This window comes from Melospiza melodia, chromosome 6, assembly GCF_035770615.1.
Source record: "Melospiza melodia melodia isolate bMelMel2 chromosome 6, bMelMel2.pri, whole genome shotgun sequence".
NCBI classification, from domain to species: domain Eukaryota; kingdom Metazoa; phylum Chordata; class Aves; order Passeriformes; family Passerellidae; genus Melospiza; species Melospiza melodia.
This window is the reverse complement of record NC_086199.1, coordinates 76,422,672-76,439,121: the sequence shown is the minus strand read 5'-3', so window position 1 is coordinate 76,439,121 and position 16,450 is coordinate 76,422,672. Positions and strand designations below refer to the sequence as shown.

Genomic DNA, 16,450 nt, shown 5'->3' with positions numbered 1-16,450 from the left:
CTCATTTGGTTGTTAGTAGGTCAGTCTCACGTATTGCTTGCTCATTGTGATTGCTTAACCCACTGTGCTGTTTCACATACTCGTTTTCAGCTGTGCAAAGAGAACTAAGAATAGTTGTAAAATCTTGTGAAGGGAAGTGACTGTGTAATATCTGATGTAGACATGACTTTGCAGTGTGCAAATGGTGAGAATTTATTCCTTTTCAATTAGTATCAAACTCACTGCACAGTGACTGTCTGTGTCTGCATCAAAGTTATCACACCATCATGATCAAAATTTATTTTTGTCACCTAAGATTCATGGATTTCTCTATCCTGAATTTTGTCAAGGGGAGCATGATTTATTACTGAATAGATCCACGATTCAAACTTTGGTCTTGGAATAAAAGAAAGACGCTTTCAAAATTAAATAGGGGTGTTTTCATGATGCTCAGAGAACTGCTGCAAAACTATTTTAAAAATTATAAAAACCGGAAACCACAATCTTTTTACTTTAATATAAGAAAAGCAATACCACTGATATTTTGTTGAAGTTGAACAAAGCTGATATTTCTGACTTCTTCATACTAAACTGAGTTCAGTGAACAAAGAAAAATGGAATGTTGGGAGATAAGAAATAATTTTACTTTTAGGAACTTACTTACTGCAAGGTTAGTAGTCACAGGACTCTTCACCTGCTTAGGAGAACTGCTCTGAATTTTCAGCTGCTTCTTATTTAGCCGGTGTTTAAGTGCTTGAGATCCTAAGAAGCATCAAAGGATGGGTTACTCTTTAGTCTCAGTTGTGCCAGGATGTAAGTGTGGAAAGGGATTTCATTGTTCAAAGTCAGAGCTGTTTAAAGTGCTGGGGGACAATCCTTCCCTTCAATTGTTTCTGGTAGCTGTCCTGCCTTGTTCGGGTAGCGGGGTTTCGAGGCTGTGTCGGAAGTCAGGCCACTTCCCACACCTTAAATGGTTGAATTTTCTTAACTGCAATACGTGTCATTTATATTAAACAATGCACTACTGGAAGATACTAAGACAGGCAAATATATATTGGATATCAAGAAGTATTATTTCATCCATATGTGTTTTGAATAGCAGCTGATAAATAATAGCAGTGTCCTTGCAGTAAATGTAGGGGGCAGTTTTAACATCTGAAAGGCTCTCCTAGCTGATTTGAGTAGAAAAAGGAGAGAGGAGAAAATAGAAGGCAAATCAGCTTACTGGAATTTTGCTTCTAGAGAGAACAGTATCTTCTTCCATGCACCTTAATTCAGTTAATTTGCCTTGCAACTATCTCTCCTCTATTTAAACGTGAAATATTAAGGAAGTTAATTTGATTAAATATGCAAAAATATTAGCTTCACTTTTAAAATCTCATTTAACTTGATGGATTGTTGAATTATATTTGAGTTGTATTTTCATGTTTTCTGATAGTCCATAAAAAGTAAACTGCTTTCCTAAATGGGAAAGGAGAAACTTCATCAGACAGAGAGCAATAGTGTTTTGACAAATAAATAATTCTCTTAGCATTTGCATGTGTTCTAGGAAAGATGGTAGATTAACCTCTTGCAGCTCAGAATAACTTATGAGGAAAACCAGTGTATTGATTTTGTCAATTCATGTAATTCATCCTAGGTGGAACCCTATTGCAGGCATGTGAGTGAGGAGTACTTATGGCAGAAGTGATAACATGTACCCTAACTAATCTCATGCACCACACCAAGGTTGGGAAGGATTGTGTGGAACCAATCACTGCTGCAGTTCCACAACATCTGTATCAGGCTGAAACAAAGTGTCTTGAAGCCTACCTTCCCTAGATTTTTGTCACAGGTACTTGGGTTCCCAAAATGAGAATGCTCAACAGGTAGCTTTACCTAGATACCATCTCAGGTTTCCCCCCTGGGAACTCTTCTAGAAGGTAGGTATGTCCTCTATCACATGGTCTTCTACTTCAATAAAAGAAGCTTTCAGAGAATGCATAAATGGATATGCTACCATCTGCATTCCTGTCATTCCTCCACACCAGTTAAAGCAATGTCACTTCATTTTCAGTACCTGCTGGTTTTAAAATGCTTCCAGAACTGATGAAGATAGTAAATATAGAAACTGCAGCACATTCCTGAGAGAGTGTCATTGTTTCAACTTCCTCTAGACTTCTATTCTCATCAGGATATTCATCCTGTAAGCAGGAAGCTTTTCAACCTACCAAAAAAGCATTGTCAGATTTCAGCCTTGTTCCTCACCCACTGTAATAGAATGTGCCTAAAGGAGAGATCTTCCAAGACAAATGATTTTGTGTACATGGGGCCTGGCAAGCCTATCAGGCAACACTGGTTTTGATGAACAACATGGAGACTGTCTCAAGAATAAAGAGAAATTTATGACTATTACAGATTAGGGAAAGTTTATGTGATGTGCCTATAGATTTATGTCAACAGTATAATCTTGTGGTTTATAGTGAGATGTGATCTTTTTGATTTCCACATTCTGCCATTACAAAGGAAATATATGATGTGGTGAAGGGTGGCTATTATAGGGGAAGACTCAGTCAATGAGAAAACCACTCCTTAATAGATTCCTAAAAAGAAAATACTTGGTTTGCTAGGATTTGCACGTCAAGAGCAGAAAGGAATTTAATTGTTTTGTGTTGACTTTTTATGTGCTTTCATATATTCTTTACATGTAGACATATTCATGCATCTCATCTCAAGACCAGAAATGGATTTTGTAGCAGGTACTTAATTAATGAAAGTAGTATGCACAAGAAAGACATTGCCATAACATTTCATTCCTATAATATTTGTGGCATCAGACAGATATTGCAGTGTAGAGAATAAAGTTAAGTGGTCCCCTCCTGTGGTAGTTAGTTTTAAGAAATCTTGTTGGAAGTATTTTGTCAGTTATAAATTGCAAATTTAGATGTAAAGCAGTTCTGGAGCAAGATGGAAGAGGGGTTTTAATTCCATTAACCACCCTTTCACACAGAGACACGCTTTATGCTCCCCAAGGAACACTCATAATCCTTCTATAGATACTATTTTAATGAAAACATATATGCATAAAGTATTAAAGGTTGCATTTAGAACTACAGACATTTTCCCCTGAATAATGGTAGGATAGCTCTCTTTTTTTCTTTAGGAGTATGTGTTAACTCAGTAGTTTAATATATGAAAATTTTTATGCACGTTCTTCTCAGATTGTCTTCAATCTTTGACAAAGTAGACTCCAGTGAAAATGATCCAAGAGTAAAAAATGATAAAAACTATGAGGAAGGGCAAAGTAGCCAAAAAAGGAAATGGTGAGTGCTGTGTCTTCTTCAGAGGTCAGTTGCTCTATGTGACTTAGGAATTCAAAAGATTTAACTTTTGCACACAGTCATTTTTAGGAACATCTTAGAAACAAAGGAAGTTGATTTCAGTGTCAGCGAGATGTATTTCAGAGCAAAGCTGTACTCCCTGCCATCAAAAATCGGCAGCTTTGATAGGATTACAATTAAAATGACTCTACTCCAAGACTTCCTCAGAAATCATTTGGTGTGCCCACTTTGTGGTGTCATATACCTACATAATGCTGTATCCCAGAATCTGGGTGTTTTGCTGATAAGAGTAGCTGATGAGACTCATACAAACTTTGTCTGCAGCCAAGAAATACTGGCCTTGATCATTATCAAAGCATTTTCACAATTATCAACATGTGGCAAAAATAAGTAGTAATTTGCCAGTAAGTGCCAGTTTGTAGTCCCATATTAAAAAAAAAATCACTGAAGAAAGGTAGTTGTAACTACTATGGTGGATAGTTCACAAGAGCAGGGTTGTGCCTCAAAATATTTATTAAAATATGTCTCCATACTGGAGAGTGGGGCAGTATTTAGAGACCTTTTGCATCTTCTGCAGAATCAGCCTTGCTTTACATCAACAAGGAAGTGTGCTGTCATCCCAGTTCTATATAGGAGGTTAAGTCCTGGATCTGGTTTGCTTCATCACTGTATGGATATTCACTTGCCAAGTGTATCAGCACTGGCCAAGTGCTTCACAAAAAGTTTCTCCAAAGTTTATGATGGGAGGAATCAGGATTTGATGATAATACTGAGATTATCGTTCCTTTATCTGTTTGGATCCAGCACAAACAAAAAGGTTTGCCCACTCCAAATAAATTTTTTGAAGCGGTTCAAGCTGTTTGAAGTGTGTACTCCCACTAATCCTAAAGCACCAAGAAAATTTGCTATTTACCTTGCAGGAATGACAATTGTGGTTCTCAGTTTTTCTGCTCATGTTTTCCTTCTTCTGCATCTCAAATTATAATTACTAACTCACAGCACAAGAACTCTTACTAAGCATGACATAAAAGGGCATTATCCCTTGAATGTCTAGTGAGTATTAAGTAGCATCTCTATGGACTCTAAAGCTTACAGATACAAGTTTAAAAAGATTTAAAGGGTGTATGTGGTGGTCATATCCATTCCATTACATTGCTAGTTATGTGTGTTGACAAAAACTGAGGACTTGTCTTCTACCTCTCTCAACGTGCACTCAGAGTCTGACCATTCAGTAGACAGCTTAATTATACTCCTGCATCTAGGTAAAGTTTCTAAAACCTTTTGCAGATGTCCTAGCCAATAACAAAAAGTTGACACTGAGATGTCAACTTAGTGTATGAAATCCCTGATAAACTTGCAGATTAGGTTTTCCTACTTGCTTCTTGGATTTTCATGAGGAAGACTTTCCTATGGACATGAATCTAACTAGGACAATTGAGAAGGGGGATGTGTTAAATTAAAACAACTTTGTCTCATCATATTTCCCTGTAATCAAAGTTCACCTGATGAACATACAAATTTCTTCCTGAGTTAATTTCTAAATCCTGAATTAGTAGAGTCAATCACTGACTAGTGTTCTTTTTTAAGTACATGTCATTGTTTAGATGACCAAAACCTGAGTTTTTACTTTGCTGTATTAATCCTTAATAATTAATCTGTTGTTACAGATGTTGTTTCCCTGCTAGAGAGAACTAAAGTTTTGTGTGGGGTTGTGTGAGAAAATTGTCCAAAACTTTTATATAAAACAAAAGCTTACTTTCCTTTAATTTTTCATCCACATGTATGCATTTGTGCTACAACCTGGAGATTTGCCCCCCCTGCAGCATTAATAATGGCCATGCATTTGTGCTTAACTCTTGTAATTCTAGTCCACAGTTGATTATTTCTATTATATTGAATCATATTATATTGCTCCTAGACTGTGATTTCCTTATCTGTTGTATTATGTCATTTTTTCTTGTCATGAGCCCTTTGTTGATCTATGTTTTATTTCTTCTAAAACCAATTTTCCCCCTTTTTCTGGAAAGTGCAGTCTGGCTTCTGACTCTGCTTGGTGCCAAGCGCGGCTGTGCAAGCCTGACTAGTCCAGGCACAGTCTCACACCAGTGAAATATGAGTGTTTCATAAGAATGCCTTTTCTGTTGTGGGTTTTTTTTTTTCCCCACCTATGGAGCCATTAGTAGTTGTGAATATCAGTTTTGACTTTTGGATTTTTTCTGCTCTGATAGGTTTGAGACTGCTTTTGCTGGGAGGATGTGACTGTTCTCCATGCTATAACTTTTGCTATCTCAAGTTTCTGTGTAGGAACTCCCTAGGGAGTACTCACTGAAAGGGCTTTTCATCTGTTTCTCTCATCTTCTGTGGATGATGGATACTCACTGCAATCACAGACTCTCAACCAAAAAAACACCTTTACAAAAAGAATGTAAGATGAGAGGTGGCTGAAGTGTCTATCAAACTGTGATCCAGGACTGCTGAATGTGTCAAAAACATTCCTCTGCTTTCCTGGCAAGGGCATCAAATGCCCAGACACTCTGGATGAAAGAGTATACTCACTAACTTTGCACATGAAAATAGGAATTTTCACTTTTTGTTTTCCTGCTGTCTTCCATCTTACGTTGCATAGGCTTTGTGGCTTCAGAGGCTTCATGTCTCTAGAAATGACAGATGAGACCACCTCACAAAGTTACCTTGCTCTTCCAGGCTGTTTTGAATATAGAAAATGCTGAAGCATTGTTATAAATTCCTGTCCCCTGATGTGAGTAGAATTTAAGCAAATGCATTTTGTATAGTATTCTGTGATTTAGTCTTATGAGCATACAAAAGTTTAGCCTGTGATTTGCAGATCATGGAATATTGCCACACGGGGAAGGGAAGGACAGGAAGACTGTGCATCCATGGAAGTTCAAATGCAATGCTAACAAGACAAAAAAAACTTTAGAAATATTATTTGCTGTCTAAAACAAACAAAATAGTTCTGTATTTTTCCTGCAAAGAGAGAACAAAAACATCTGTAAGTTAATTTACAAGACAAACCTACTGTTCATCCTTTAAGCATTTCTGGTTGCCCAGCATTTAAGCTGTTGCCCTTAAGAGGGGACATTAATGTGTATCAGATTTTTCATTTCCACAGACCTGTTTGTCTATTCAGCCTTTCTTAATTAAATATGTCAGAAACAGGAATTGAAATCTCTTGTTTTCCAGCATAAAAAAATCTCTGCCTCTCTCTGTGACTGTAGTAACCAATTTTGTCTAAATTCCTCCTGGCTTTCTTTCATTTTCCATTTTTGCTAAATACATATCTTTGTACCAGCCATCACCTGAAACCTAGTTGTCTCCTAGGGCATCTTCTGACCAGCTCCTGTACTTTTCAGCTGACTCCTTATACTGGGCAATGTTTGCAGTGCCTTCTGTTCTCACTGGAAAAGTAATTCCTTAAATGGGATGTCACTTAGCATGAATGAGAGGAGAAAACATGCTCAGCTTCATTAAGCAGCAAATAGCTTTTGGCAAGTGTTTAAGTAAATCAAGTTTATATAAAAGCCCTAATAATTTTTCATGTGACCTGTTACATTAAGTTTTGATTGGTTTTATTTACCCTGTAAGAAAGCATTCTGATGATTGTTATTTGAGGTCTATGAAGGAAACTTAATGTTATCCTATCAAAACTGATGTCATAAGTAATTAAGGGCTTGACTGAGTTTTAGGGAGATCAATATTAGGTTCATTTCTTGTGGTAAATTTATTTCTGAAATTTATTCTTTTTATGATTGCCACAAGAGGTGAATGCTAGACCTATATAAGAGAGAAGACCATCAGGATTGTTTTGGTTTGGTTTTTTTAAAAAAAACCCCAAACCTTCAGATTCTTTATGCTGGTTCTTTGTATATAGGGAAAAAGAGATGAGGAGTGTTGTTTTGGGTTTTTTGGTTTGGTGTTTGGTGTTTTTTTTTTAAATAGTCCTCAGTTGTACAGCTATTTACAAGATGTATCTTAGTGAATTAAGAAAATTATTATTTGTAGAGAAATTAAATATTACTGCAAATAAGGACATTAAAATACTGAGTGGTTGGGTGACAAGCCATCTGATAAAATTCAGCAGAGATTAGTGTTAAATGATGTGTATAGGAGATGTGAAAAAAATCCCCAATTCCAATTTGCATATGAAATAGGAGCCTCTAATTAGACTAGTATGATCCAGGAGTGTGGTTGCTCTTGCTCAGTGTTCAGGGGCATGGGAGTCATGGGCATGGACTGAGGAGAAGGGAACCACGGCCAGGACGCTGAACTTCTCCTCTTTTGCGTGAGCCTTTGGTGCCACACCGTGCACCGTGGCATGTGAAGGGCTGTTCCCTCAATCACACAAACGGCACACTGGCACTGGAAAATACTTAGAGTCAGATTGTAAAAATAATCGCATTTATTGAAGCACTTTCATGTGAGGAGCAGATAAAGAGACTGGGACGGAAATGTTCACAAGTGGCACGTTTGGTCGCATTTCAGCAACATTCTTCCTTATTTATACTGTACATTTAAAATTAACTCTCGTTCTTAATTGATGCAAATTTTAAGACTGCCTGAAAGCAGGTGCCAAAGTTTTGATTATGTATTTTCTATTGGTTGATAATACACTGATTGTAAGGGGGAAAAAAAGAAAGAACATGCACAGCCCATCAGAAACCAGTTTAATACACTGTATTTTCCTGAAAAAGATTTGCAACTGGCAGACTGCAAATAATTCTGCCAGGATAGTGTAGTTTATTTTGCTTTCATCATATGTTTTCAGATGATTGTTAAGGTTGTGTTTTAAGAAGTGATTGGAAAGCACAATAGGAAGACACCAAGAGCTGCACCAGCCTCCCTGTGATGTGCAAGTTTGTAAACTGTATGAACAGACTGATGCTTAGTACTTCAGTGTGTGATTGCACCTCATTCAACTTCTCTGATAATTAATTAGGGTTTTTGTGGTGTCCTATTTCTATTAGTGACCGTGTCATGTATAAGGTCCACTGTCTAAAACAGAATATGAAACATGAAATGTTTTTACCAGTAAGCCAAACAAAAACTTCCTTTAAGGAGATATCATAAGGGAATGGTATAAAAGTATTGACATGTTGAACTGTGGCTACAGGCATTTTATTTGCCCAAATACTTTCTTATATCAGTTGCACAAGATTGGTCTAGGTGAGATTTTGTGCTGATTAGCTGTGTCTGAGCACTGATGTAAAAAGAAAAATTAGAAGTGGATTCTATGTTTTATTGAGTATGTTGGGTAAGGGGATCTTCTCATCTCTGATAGTGCACGGACCTGGAATGTTGGCTTAGCTGATGTCCTAAAGGCTTCAAGAAATGGATGTCTTCCAGCAAAATAAAATCATAGCCAAATATGTAGAGACAAATTTAAAAATGCCTGCCACCCTGTCCTTGGTGCCAAGAGCTGAACATCTCTCTTGAATCGTGTCTGTGTTCCCAAGTCACGCAAACCAATAAAACACATCTATCTATCAAGTAAAGCATGTGATGCTGGAGATCCAGCATACATCATATGTTCTTTGATATATTTTATTTCAAACTGTTTCTGGTATTATTCTGTGTGCCTGTTAACAGCTGGAGTGAATTGTACATGCTGCTGAAGTCCGTCTTCCAAATAAGTTTCATCTGAAAGGATTCCAGTTCATGTGACCAAAGGCTACTCTGCAATCTGAGCCAAAGTCTGTTAATTAGAGGTATTAAAAGGGCTGGTTTGTACTAACAGGCTGTGGTAGATGTGTCCCAAGCCTTCAGTCAGTGCTGGTGTTCCCATAACACTGCATGTCAGGTTGCAAATGTGAGATTCATCATACAGTACCCTTGTTACTAGTGAAACCCTATTGTCTGAGCTAAGTACTTAGAGAGTGCCAGCCCTTCTGGCAGACTATTCAAAGAAAAAACCAGATTATTTTCTAGAGCAGTAGTGTCCAAATGGTTTGATCATCTACCTCATCAGTAAAGAATTTTTGAACATTTAGCCCGCAAAAATGTATCTTCTGATATTTTCTCCCTGAACTACAGTGAATCATAGAATCCTTTGTTTGGAAAAGACCTCAAAGATCCTCCAGCTCAAACATCAACCCCAGCACTGCCAAGTCCTCTACTAAACCCTGTCCCAAGTGCCCCATGTAGATGAGAGAGCAGTAAGATTCCACCTGGGACTCCTCTTGTCCAGGCTGAACAACCCCAGGTCCCTCAGCCATTGGTCTGTATTGCAACAGTTTTAAGGAGGGAAGTCCAACAGATATGTTATCAGACTGAAAGAAGTTCTCTCCCTGAAGATTGCTTCTGTATCATGATAAAAAAGCTTTCCCAAGAACTTCCTCGGTTTTTTGTTGGGGTTTTTTCCAAGATAAAAGGCTTATTGTGTCCATTAATATTCATAACCACTATATTTCATCTGCTGTTTAGTTTTCGTGGTCAATAGTTTGTGGAACTGTTTATTATCATGGTTTTTACCTAAGGGAACTAATAAGCAATGCCACCATATAAGAAAAGGACAGACTCAAGAGCAGAGTTCATCTTGGGTGGAGACATCAGATCCTTAAGGAAGTGGGATTGATATGGACAAATTATCTCACAGAGCTGTAGTTCTAACAAAAAACAATTAGCTTTGCCATGATGTGTGTAGAAAACACTAAGTATTTGACTGGACAACAGTAGTATTTTATATTTGGGTGCAAGATTATGTGCTTTACCAAAGAACGTTTTGATATTGCAAGACAAATTATGTAATTTGTTGTGTCTGAGGTCACAATTATCTTTGAGCACACTACTGAAGTGTGTCTTAGCCTGCACCTATTTAGGCAAAGGAAACAATTCTTTTCAAATTAAAGACTCATGTAAGATTAAAGCTTGATGTTTTCCTTTTCATTTCCCCGATGGTTTTGATATGCTTATTTTCTGGATTCTGCCATGATAAAATAGGAAACATTTTTGATATTATTTGCTGTAATACTGATTCTGTACTTTTCAATTATAGTAGGATTTTGGAAATTCTGTGACTCAATTGTCCTAAAGAAAAGGTATAAGGGGGGGGAATGCCATCAATTCCTCAAAGTTCAGTTAAAGGTGGAGTGGCTGAAGAGTTTCCCTTTTTAAAATATGTTCTTATTAAAAAGACACAAAAATTTCTAGAATTGTTCTGGCAAAAATGATTGCGTTCAATTGCAGCTGCCTCATCATTAGGACAAGATTAGGTGGGATCCTAAGACTGCAAAGGTAACACATATATTTCTTTCATCATTTCTGCATAGAATGACCTTTTTTTCTGTAATTATTTATGGCCTGCTTTGTTTTTGTTATGTTCTATCAAATACCCTTGATTTTAAAATAAAAGTATGGTAACATTTTCTCTGAGTAGCTTCTGTAGCCATGATGACATAAACCTCGCTTTTAACAAATAGGCTGATCCCCTATGGAAATTTGTACTGCTCAGTTCTGTCATTTTAAAGGGTTCTTCTGTGTTCTTGGTAGTTGAACATAATTTAACATGAGTGAGCATTACCCAAGATGGATCACTCTGGAAAATGAAGCTATGTATCTGAGGGTACCTTAGGAAGCTTAGAGCTTAACATCAAGATATTTTAAAATGCTTGTCCTTGTTTAAAAAAGCAGAAAATAACACTTCTTTATTTATTTGGATTGTCTTCTGTATTTTAAGAAGTATTTCTAAGAAATAATGCTACATAAAACAGGCAATGTGTAAAAATAAAGCTGGCTGTCATTTGGGACACTGAAGCTAATGTCTGAGTTTTATGGAGTATCTTGAGGCTCTAAATGACAGCACACAATTATGGTCAGGCTGTTTTGAAGGAAAGATGACCAAGTTTAAAATCAGAGAGCTATAAAGAACTGTTTTACATACAAAAGCTACAAACGCCTTTAAGTAGTGTTACAAAGTGTGAATGCATATGTTTGTGAGAAATCTAAAGGGATTATGTTTTGAAAATGAAAATAAAAGTATATTTGTGAAGTAGTATGCTCTCAGTGTAATTAAAGCTTTTGCAAACATTGTACCCACTAGAGTTGACTTCTGAGACAACCAGCAAAAGAACTAAGAAATCAAATCTCACAGATAATGAAAATTTCAGAGTTTTCTGGGGATTAAATATTTTCTGCAAACGTGATTATTAAAAGTGCTTATTACAAACATTTTGACCATTTAGCCAATAGCTGATATGCAAGCATGAAGCTTTTTTCATAATGACACAGTTCCCTACATTTGTCATTTTGCTTTAATTAAAACAACTGAGCTAGACCTCATGTATTTGGATAGCCAGGCATTTTTACAATGTGTTATTATACTTAATGTTTTACATGAAGCATATAAAATTTTATATAGATTTTAATATGTGTGTGCACATTCAGAATATTTTGAATTTCAGTGTTTTGTTGCGCAGTTTCAGTATCATAGACTCTTTAAAATCAATCCTATATTTGGAGAAATAGTATTTTAACAGAGTCCTAGTTTTGCAACAGGAAAAACAGCTGATGATGTTGCAGTTCATCTAATACCATGGCAATTTCATAATGTACAAACTGAAAAAAAATAAAAAGACTTTTCTTCACTGGTGGAATAAATAGCTAATTTCAGAGCAGCTTTTTGTTGAAAAGCTTTTTTAATTCACTCTGCTGGATCTCTAGCAATGAAAAGATTATTGGATATGTTTGAGCACTTATATTGCCTTCTGAGAACGGCTAAATAATAGGGAAAGAAAACCAAAGACAATATTCTTACTGTCCCTATAATTATGTATTTTGAATGTGTATGAAACATGGAATTAACATGTGATCAGCTATTATCAAATATTGTCCTTTCTTGTGGTTTTAATTAAGAATTTGTTCTGTCATAGAATCATTTAGGTTGTAAAGGACCTTTAAGATCATCAAGTCCAACTGTAAAACTTAACACTGCCAAGTTCACCTTCAAGACATATTCCCCAGTGCCCCATCAGTATGTCTTTTAGAGACCTCCAGGGAGAGTAATTCCACCACTTCCCTGAGTAGCCTGTTCCAATGCTTGGTAACCCTTTTGGTGAAGCCATTTTCTCATAAGATGCCATCTAACCTCCCTGGCACAACTTCAGATGGCTGCCATTCTTCTTATGTAATATTTTTTTATGTTATATGACATAAATATGTAATTTACCTATTATTTATTCCTCGTTGCTTGTGGAAAGAGGCAGAACCCCACCTGTCTCCAGCCTCCTTTCAGGGCAGAATGGTTGTAGAGAATGGCAAGGTCTCTCTGAGCCTCCTTTTCTCCAGGCTGAACACCTCCAGCTCCCTCAGCAGCTCTTCATCAAAAGCTTGTGCTCCAGATCCTTCACCAACTTCACTGCCTGTCCTTGGATACATCATCAGTAGTCACAACACAGTTCTTCAAATTAATACACGGGGCACAAGTTTTTCTCTGACTGCATATTTAATGTCGTACTTAAATCACTTCAACGCTTCGGTTTCAAGATCAGGAATAAGATGCAAGGCATCAAGCCCACTGACAAATAACAAGTTTCTTTTACACATAGGGTGAATAATAGCTTAGTAATGCAAATATAATTTAAAAAAAAATTTAAAATTGAAACTTTGATATAAATGGTTAATTTTAAATGGTTTTCTAGATCACTGGTATTTCTTACATGCAAAACTCTCCATGGAAGCCCAATTTTTTGCTCTTTGCCATTGTAGATTATCTGTAAGGAACTGAAGGAAACATCCCAAGTGTACAGAGTTTGCAAAAGAATTAAAGATTTTCTTATCAGACCTCAGTCAGACACTGAAATCTAGCCAAAGAACAGAGATTACTAATGAAATTTTTTGTACAAGTAGGTCAGTGAGAAATTTAATATCTCCCTACAAAAGCATCATTATAATAAAAGGAGCCTAAAGGTATGAAGTCTGTTTATTTTTTTTAGCCTGCAATTATTTCCTAGGCAAAATAGTATTCTCTTGTCAGTACTCTAAGTTAGAATGGCCAGATGTTAACTTGCTAGTTAAGACCTTCAACTGAGTATATTTAATTGAAGCGGTAGTCTATTTTCCTGTGCCTCGGTTTTATCATGGATTTTATTATCATGTTTGGGTTTTTTTTCCTAAAGGTCAAAAGATACAGGAAATTCAAATTTACCAAACTCAAAAAAATTGGTGGATTAGTTGTCTGGAAAAATAAAAGTCTTATCACTGTTAAGCTGTATGCTGTTCATTCAAATAAAATATATTTAGTGTAGCCAGTAGTCCTACATTTTCTTGCTGATATTTTGAAATTTGGGTAACAGACAGAAATTGCTTAGAGTTTCCTGCTAAATGCATCTGCTTTTGGGATTAGACAGAAGTGAAAGCTGAAACAGGAGCTAAAATTTAAGGGACTACTAAATGCTCTGTGACATTGAGGAAGGAATGGCTATGGTGGCTTGAAAATTGGCTAAATTTTTTCAAGTTGATCAATATAGATGGTTACAGCTGCAAGAACAACATACTGTGCTTAGGCTCATTGGTTCAAATGTAAAGGCTCTTGGAAGATTGCTGCTGTAGAATTACTGGATTCCTGATAGGCCTGATATTTAACCACAGATTTATAAGTCTCAGCAGAAGAAAAAAATTTTTTTATTTCTTTTTAATGTTTTCAAATATCATAGTGTTAGTGGGCCTGGAGAGAGAACTCTTAGAGGACAGAAAAGACTTGAACAGTAATTGCAAGAAAAAAGCAAAGTCCTCTCCTTCTGTAGTTAGAAATGATGGGTCTTGAAATGAAAAGGGTATTCTGTGTGTGTGTGTTTTTCTGTACTGGGGCAGGAAGCAAGAGAGAGGGAAGTGCCAGGTTCTGTCTGTATCTCAGTAGGAAAGGCCTGACAGCAAATAGCTGAATGGAATACCTGCTTTCATAAAGCAAGGGATGAGGAGGAATATAGGCAGCAAATAAATCTTACTCCCTGCAGATGCTGGGAACTGTATGTTCATGCAGCATCAGATGTGGATGGATTTCTCCACTTGTGAGAAAGTTCTGCTACTCTTTTAGATAAAGGAAAGCCACGCTCTGGTGTAATCACCAGAGCTGAATTGGAGCTGCCTACAGGCTCCTCCATTACAATGAGGTGGATGAGTCTGTCCTCTGGCCAAAGAGGTTTATGCAGCATGACACATTCCTGAAAACCATGCTGAACATAAAGCACAGGGCAGCTTTCTGTAGGAATTTCAAGGGAACTGTTATGTGGATTGCTAATTCCTTGATGTACAATGGCCTCCTGGTCAGGAGCGCTCTAATATAAGAAATGTTATCAACAGAACAGTGTGTGGTCCTTGATTTCCAGAGGGAGTTGCCCAGTTGTTGCTCACAGATGAAATTTATTGCCTGTCTCCCTCATCCACTAATGCCACCTACTCTCTCTTGCTGAAAATACTATCTGTATGACTGTGCTGCCTGTGTAGGCTCTTCATCACTCTCTAGCACTAAAGTGGCAATTGTCTCTACAAGGGAAAGCAGTAGTCCAGAGATAACATATACTGCATGCATCATAATCCCCAAAGTAGGATGTGTGGGAGATGATACAACTCTTTGAAAGGGGCAATATGCTATTTTTAGTTATGGCAATGAAACCTTTATTCCAAGTTGCAGTGAGCAGTTGACTGTAATGTGATTTGACCTTGTCCAGAAAGGTAAGTTTTCCAATTAAATAACCAAAAATCACTTATATAAACATTTTCATGTAACAGACCATATGTTAGAATAATGGTATATAAAGCAGGTGATACACAGTTGAAAAGACTCATTATTTCTTATGCAACTCTTCTTTGAACTATATAAATAACTCTGGATTCTGGTAAAGGTTACTGTGTATGTCTTCTTAAATCTTTGAAATAACAAACAAGTACTTGTAGTCCAGAGGGCTTTCCATGAGTTCTGGAAATTACTTCTAGAAATTACTCATACTTTAACTAGGAAGGGTCTCATCAGTGGCACAGGATTTGGTTGGAGGGCTGTCACTAGTGGAGTCTTCTAGGTTCAATGTTGGGCTCAGTGGTCAATAACTTACTCATCAAATACTTGGGTGAAGGGCAGATCTCTCCTCAGCAATTTCACTGAGCACACAAAGCTGGGAGCAGTGGCCCATACCCCAGAGGGCCGTGCAGCCCTTCAGAACAGGCTGGAGAGATGGGCAGAGAAGAACTGCCTGAGGTTCAACAAGGGCAAGTGCAGGGTCCTGCACCTGGGCAGGAATAACCCCATGGGCCAGCACAGGCTGAGGGCTGAGCTGCTGGGGAGCGGCTCTGTGGAGAAGGGCTGGGGGTCCTGGTGGGCAGCAAACTGTCCCCGAGCCAGCAGTGTGTCCTGGTGGGCAGGAAGGACCATGGGATCCTGGGCTGGGGGTCCTGGTGGGCAGCAAACTGTCCCCGAGCCAGCAGTGTGTCCTGGTGGGCAGGAAGGACCATGGGATCCTGGGCTGGGGGTCCTGGTGGGCAGCAAACTGTCCCCGAGCCAGCAGTGTGTCCTGGTGGGCAGAAAGGACCATGGGATCCTGGGCTGGGGGTCCTGGTGGGCAGCAAACTGTCCCCGAGCCAGCAGTGTGTCCTGGTGGGCAGGAAGGACCATGGGATCCTGGGCTGGGGGTCCTGGTGGGCAGCAAACTGTCCCCGAGCCAGCAGTGTGTCCTGGTGGGCAGGAAGGACCATGGGACCCTGGGCTGGGGGTCCTGGTGGGCAGCAAACTGTCCCCGAGCCAGCAGTGTGTCCTGGCGGGCAGGAAGGACCATGGGATCCTGGGCTGGGGGTCCTGGTGGGCAGCAAACTGTCCCCGAGCCAGCAGTGTGTCCTGGCGGGCAGGAAGGACCATGGGATCCTGGGCTGGGGGTCCTGGTGGGCAGCAAACTGTCCCCGAGCCAGCAGTGTGTCCTGGTGGGCAGGAAGGACCATGGGACCCTGGGCTGCACTAGGGAGAGCGTGGCCAGCAGGTCGAGGGAGGGGATCCTGCCCCTCTGCTCAGCCCTGGAGAGCCTCGCCTGGAGTGCTGTGCCCAGCTCTGGGCTCCTCAGGACAGGAGAGACAGGGAGTTACTGGAGACGGTCCAGTGAAGGACTCTGAAGATGATGAGGGGACTGAAACATCCCTCTTATAAGAAAAGGCTG

General features: G+C 38.6%; 1 protein-coding gene across 18 annotated transcripts in view; it reads left to right on the top strand.

The window, feature by feature from the left end:
• The window catches only part of GPHN (gephyrin), a 263,372-nt gene that overhangs the window by 107,031 nt on the left and 139,891 nt on the right, over positions 1 to 16,450 (top strand). The window lies entirely within an intron of this gene.